The sequence below is a fragment of the Tupaia chinensis genome, unplaced genomic scaffold, assembly GCF_000334495.1.
Source record: "Tupaia chinensis unplaced genomic scaffold, TupChi_1.0 Scaffold146961_1, whole genome shotgun sequence".
Lineage (NCBI taxonomy): Eukaryota > Metazoa > Chordata > Mammalia > Scandentia > Tupaiidae > Tupaia > Tupaia belangeri.
Genome location: NW_006206814.1, coordinates 3,406 through 9,841, shown reverse-complemented (window position 1 = coordinate 9,841; position 6,436 = coordinate 3,406). Strand labels below are relative to the sequence as shown.

The 6,436-nt window shown below is 47.1% G+C and overlaps 1 protein-coding gene across 1 annotated transcript in view; it reads right to left on the bottom strand.

Annotated features, from left to right (window-relative positions):
- TMEM108 (transmembrane protein 108) overlaps positions 1 to 2,339 on the bottom strand; it is a 465,878-nt gene extending 463,539 nt beyond the window's left edge. Inside the window, exon 1 of the mRNA XM_027768595.1 lies at positions 2,269 to 2,339. The gene's annotated coding sequence lies outside the window, so the exon portion shown is untranslated. The remainder of the gene's footprint in view (positions 1 to 2,268) is intronic.
- Between the last annotated feature and the right edge of the window lie 4,097 nt (positions 2,340 to 6,436).

Below are 6,436 nucleotides of genomic sequence, written 5' to 3'. Positions count from 1 at the left end.
AGCAGCAGCTGCAGCAGCGCCTCGCGGACTTAGACATTTCCTGCCTTCCCATTTCCCTGCATAAGGACAGCCTCACCTAGAGCCCCACCTGTGGCAGGCAGCAGAGCCAGCTCCTTCTTACAGCCTGTGCCCTAAGGAAGGTGCTAAGACCCTCCCAGCGTGAAGGCTCCTGGTCACACGTGACACAGACCTCCTCAAAGGGCACCACTACTTAGCCATGCAGGCCTAACTTTCACCTCTCCACTCACTCTCCATCCTCCCTGACCCTGACCCAGGGGACAGAAACGGAGAGAAAATGATTTTGGTGTTGCTTTGAAAGCAATAGCAGTGGGCTTTCATTAATCAGAGAAGAGAACCTCATCCTACAGGTCCCTGAGCTGCCCTGCTTCCCGCTACATGAGCTCAGCCTGTGGATTCCCCTGTTGTCCCTTCCACAGTCCTGTCAGTGTTTCTCAACCTTATCAAGACCCTGCCTCCCTGCCACAGGCTAAACATAAACACCGCATGCCCTCAGTGTAGTTTATATAACAAAAATGACCATTTTCTCTGAAAATAAAAGTGCACAGATCTTTCAAACTATGCCAACCTACCACACCCTTTGAATTCCTTCCCTCCTCTTACGGTATATCAAATTTTTAAAAATGCTGATAAAGTCTTAAATTATTTCCATTAATTTACTTTGTATTCCAATTTATCAGTGACAATCTATATCGTAGGGTCATTTACACTATTTCCAACGTGGTCTGTAGCAACTTCTGTTCTTTCACTTGCATTCATCATAGGAAACAGCCAAAAGCTAACTTGCTTGTAGCTAACAAATCTGAGTTTGATCCTCCTAACAAATTTGTTATCTCTTCTAAAAAAAAGTATTTTAATTTGCCTCATAAATTGTGGTCTTAGCAAGTTCAGACATGTCACAGGCATCGGTGTTTTGGATTTTAAACACCAGACTGTTTCCTAAAGAAACAACTTGGTATGGGGAAGATAAGAGTAACTAAAAGGGATTTACGGTGGGATCAGGACGTCTCCACAGTCAGTTCTGAATGAATTACACTGAAACTCCAGAACATAGTAAAATTTTCATAACAGTTGAACCGTTTCTTACTGAGTAGATTGCCAGGTACATCCAACAAATTACCACAGTAGTTAACCAGTAGAAAAGGCTTTTTGTGTTTCACTGTAGAAGGACAGCAAGCCCTTGTTATGGGGGGAAGAGGGGGGGGGTCCTTGCACAATTTAACTCGCCCTTAGGCTCCTTCTCCCCTTTTCAAAGCATGGGTGAAAGGAGATGGCTCCCACACTCCCATCCCTCGCACACACCTCCTTTGGCAGCCAAATGGCCTTCTTTAAAGAAATGGATTTCAAAGAATTAAGGCTCTCTGAAGAGGTTTAATTTAGACACTGTCTTCCCTCTCCTTACAGCACATTAACACCCTGAAAATAAGTCATTACCCGCTTTGGCAGCCCCAGAAGAGCCTCGGTTCTCAGAAATTCCCCCCCCCCCTCTCGTCTTCCTGTCTTCTTGGAGAATCTGGGAGCGATGGTGTGGTCCGCAGCTCACTGCGGTTTGCCAGGTACCCTGTATCCGTAATTCCTCCCTTGTAGCCTCCCGCCCAGACCTGCCCCACCAGTGCCCAGTGCTTTCAAATTTTCTTACAGCCTCTTAACGAATCTCTGGATTCCTTCGACAGGTTCAAAGGGCTTGATTTCGGGGCAACTCTGGGGTGAGGGCTGGCGGGCAGCACGCGGGTTCGGTCTACGGCCCATGCCCGCGCCCGCACCCAGGCGGGAGGGCTCTCCGCACGGCTGCGCTAGGAATTCGGCTTCGGTTAGTTCGAGTCCCACGGGCTCGGCCAAAGTGACACTACGTTTTTTCCTCTCGCTCTTCCATGTGACAGGTCGCGCTGCATGAAGCCACCTCCTCTCTCCCCAGCCAGGTCCAGCGCCGTGACGCCCCGGCCCCACCACCCTCACCCCTTACCTGGGGAGGGTGCGAAACCAGAATCCCTCCGGACGGGAACAAAGGCGGAGGCGAGGCTGCCAGGTGCGCACCCTGCTAGGGCAGACCCTCGCCGCGGTGGGGACGATGGGGCATGCCTCGAGGGTAGGAAAAGGGAAACCGAGGCAACCAGAGGGCGGCTGAGTCGGGGCTGCAACCGGGCCGGGCCCCCGCCTGCCGAGCCCAGACCCTCTCCGCCCCACCCAGCCCTGCCCGCACCGCGAGTCCGGACGGCGCGGGAGACCCGGGCTGCCCCGCGGCCAGCTCACCTCCGGAGAAGCGCTCCGGCTCCCTCCGACGGCTCGGGAGAAAGCCCCGCGCTCGCGCACGCGCACTCGCGCTCTCGCGCCTTCGCCCCTCCGGCCCCCGCGCGCGCCCCTCCGACCGCGCGCTGGTCCGCCCCGGCCCTGTCCATCAGCGTCCTAGAGAACCAATCCGGTCGCATAGAAGGGCCAGCGCTGGTCACGTGGTCAGGCCAGCCAATCACCAAATTGCCCTCGGCAGCGCCCGCTCCGATATCCCTGGGGGTTCGGTTGCTACCGAGCCGGGCTGGTGCCAGGCGGCCACAAAGAGCCGCGTCTCTGATTCTCGGGCTGAGAGGTGCTCACATGATCGATCACTGGGATGATCGAGTTCCCCAATTCACATATCAGTGAGAATCACCTGGGACTCTTCTTAACGGATTCTGATCCGGAAAGTCTGGGGTGGTGACCTGAGGCTCTGCGTTTCTAAGGAGCTCCCAGGTGAGGATGAGGTCTCCTGGTCTGAGGAGCATGCTTTGCATAGCACCTGTACAGCAGTGGCTGGGGAAGCCCCTGCTCCGTGTTCTTTGAAAGTTTCGCGACCTTTCTTGTCCTTCCTCCAGTACCGGAAAGCAGTCCAGTGACTAAATATGGTGACATTTATAGTTTGGGCACTGACTGAGGAAAGGTGTGTTTAATTCCCACATCGCCCACCCTTACACAGCCTGGGCCAACCTGGTGATTGGGGCGTGGAAACTAAGTGGAGACAATGTTCAGCGAAGAGAACACCAGGACTTGGTTCATCCCAAAGCATCCGGCGTGTGCGTTTGGTGCTGTGCTAGGCTCGTGCCCAGAGAAGAGGTAACAGGTTGTCCCTGCTTCTGGGAGCTTATCATCTATCGCAGAACTAGACGCAAGGCTCAAGAAGAAGCATATGGCGAAAGTATGCAGGGAGTTAAGGAGCACTTGGACCACTGAGGGCAAGTCAGAGAGGATGCAAAGTAACCTACCTTGGGGGGTCTTAAAAACCGCCAGAGAGGATGCAAAGTAACCTACCTTGGGGGATCTTAAAAACCCAGTATTCTGTCAGTGCTTCAGAGCCAGAAACTTAGGAAGCCAGTGCCGCCGTCATCTCCCAAATTTGATCTACGTTGCAATGTTCTCACACTGACCAGGTTCGACTTTGTTGGCCAACATAGACATATTGCCAGACAGTATGCCAAGGTGGTTCAAGAGCTCTAAGTGCTAAGCTCTCCAATCCCTTCCTCCAGCCTTTCAGACCAAGTGGCATGACACTGCTTCAAGCAGTTCATCAAGGTGACCAAACTGCCACTTAGAAGAAACCTCAGCCTTGCCCGTGTCTCTTGGCAAACTCAGACATTGTTCACCACATTGCCCCAATTGGAGATGGCATAATGCAAAATCGAGAGTTTCGGGGAACATATCTAGTCTATTGTACAAAAATGGTTCTGGCTACAGCAGGAGTAGGAGCAAAGAAATGTTTAAGCAAGATAAAAGCTGACTTGAAAGTTTCATAGAAAATTGTTTTGTTTTGGATTCTTGCTATAATTTAACTGGTGGTTCTCCAGACTGGGTGCATAGGAAGTATTTAAGGCAACAGATGTGGGGCTGTATGCCTAGAGCTCTGATTGGGTGAGAAGTAGGGCTGGACACCTATGGACTGAAGAAGTTCCACAGGTGATGGGATGGCCAGTCATGCTTGAGAACATGTGCTAGACCAACGGACCCATTCTTCAACAAGGACAAAACAACTCTGCAACACAAAGCACTAATGACATCAACACTGTAAGCAGAAGAGAGTTTCCATGTAATTTGTGAGATTGGATTGTTAAAAATTCCAAAGTAATTTATGAGTAATAAATACTCAAAAGACTACTCAGTGGAACTAATCGAAAAGCTAGGTCTACAACTCGCATTAATTCCAGTTAACTGAGTATTTGCAAAAGAACCTGTAGTCTTCTGTTAGCCACGCCAAACTGGTGATAGTGACACTTGTTTTATGTCCTTCTCAACGAAAGTGAATTGCTCTTCGAGCATTACTAAGGGCTGTTCTCTGAGGCTTTTTCCAAAGTGTGCAGCAGACTCACCTGAAGTACTTGTTAAAATGCAGATCCCCAGGGCCCAACCCAGGGCTCACCTCCTTTCTTCAGTAAAAATTCTGAAGCAAGCACTGGTTAAATTGGGGTCTAACTTGTACCTTCTGATACAGAACATCTGCAAAAAAGCAAACTCTCAATTAAAATAGTGATATTATTAGTTTAGTTTACCACGCTAGCTGAATAATGGAGTTGAGTCTGTTCTGAAGGATTCCAAGAGAGTCTCAATTCTCTCTACTAGAGTTTTTTCCAAATTCTGTAATTTTGTGAAATAGGGTGATTAGTGCCTGAACCTGGACAGCTATTGTTACAGTTTTTCTATGGGAGGATCTTTGCTGCCGTGGACTGTGACCTAGTTTTTGAATTAGTGAAGGCCCCTCAGAACACTCTACCAACAGCCATCTCTCTATCAAGTGACTATTTGTGAGAGCAGAAGCATGGAAGCTCTGTGTGTGAGCATGCAAACTAGCTTCTCTCCTTCTGTGACACTTTTAAAAATATATTTCACGACATTCACATGGGGGAGAACTTTTTCCCACCTTGTAAACTTGTTGCTTTATCTACTGGGTAAAATAAGGACAGTTTTCACTGATACTTTAACTAAGATGAGTGATGTAAATTTTTAACTAGAAAAGAAGGCATTTCTTTTTCTTTTTCCGGATATCATCATTATAGAAAGAAGCAACAGTAAACAAAGAGATTTTTGCTTGAGGATATAAATTTGAAAAAAGAACACACAGGCTGTCATTCATTCTCTGTTTCTCTGTGTACTTGTTTCATATAGGTACCCTGGCTATCCTGTCTCAGGAAATGCCTATGTTAGTATCTGACCCGAGTTAAATACTAGTTTCCCCACCCTCACTCCCACACAACTCCACAGGTTGCTCAGCAAGAGATGTATGCATATTTGAAAAGGAAAGATTTAGTTTGATTTAAGAGGGAGCAGAACGAGACAGACTAGCAATGAACACAGGCGGCCTGAGCCTAAGCAGCCCAAGCCACTTATGCTGCCCAGACAAGCTGGGCACCTTTATTTACAGAGCAAAGCAACACTACATACATGTATTTTGAGACATTCCATAGGTAAGTTGATATGTTACAGACAATAAGAAGCAGGTAACAAATCTATAAGGGCTTAGGCATACTGGGCCAAGTATATCTCTTGGCTACCTCCATATCAAAGAGAAATCCCAATAAACTTCTTAGCCAGTGGAGAGAAGCCTGCAGGTATGGGGAGGATACTTTCTTGCAAACATCAAAGGGGTGTTGATGAGGCTAAGGAATCTTACAGAGGCAGAGCAGGGCTTGGACTTTCCTAATTGGGGTCAAGATGTTTCCTGAATTCCATCAGATGTATCTGTCGGAAGGCCCCTAGAAAATTCCACACTTTGCTCTGCTTGCAGTAAGGGTCAAGGAAAGGACAAGCTGCAAGGTTCATCAGCCAAAAGGGACAGCTGATGTTTGCTCAGGCCATGTCCCCACATCCTCAGGGCCTCTCTGTGAACATGTCCCTACAGGATATAAACCCTCCTACCTACTTGTCAAGTCCCAGAAATCCACCCTTTGCTCCATTATAATCAGAACCCCCATAGACTGCTTTGTAATTGCTAATTATGTTTTTATCTCTCAAACAATAAATAGCTTCTCTAAACTTAATTGATTTCATTCATGAAGACCCACAAATTACCCAAGATTCTAGGCTCCATCTGTCCTGTAAAGCCAGCCAAGATAACATTTTATATCTATGTATCTATGTCTTAATAACTGATACTTTTTTCTATTTAGAAACTGTGTACAGATTTAGCCTAACACTCAAAGCATTTTTGTAGAAAAGTTGGTCTTCTTTATATTCTTTACAGAGAATATAAAATATTTCAGACTTAAAAAGCATGTAGCCAGTGTGATATGTCCCTCTAGAGCTCAATTTAAATGTGAGGAGACTTCAAAAAATTCATGAAAGAATTAAATATGAGTTTATTCTAATGCAAAAAAATGGAAATCAATGTATAGTTTTTCTTTTTAAGAATTATTCACTTAATTTTATTATTATTATTTTTTTAATTTGACCAGAGAGAGAA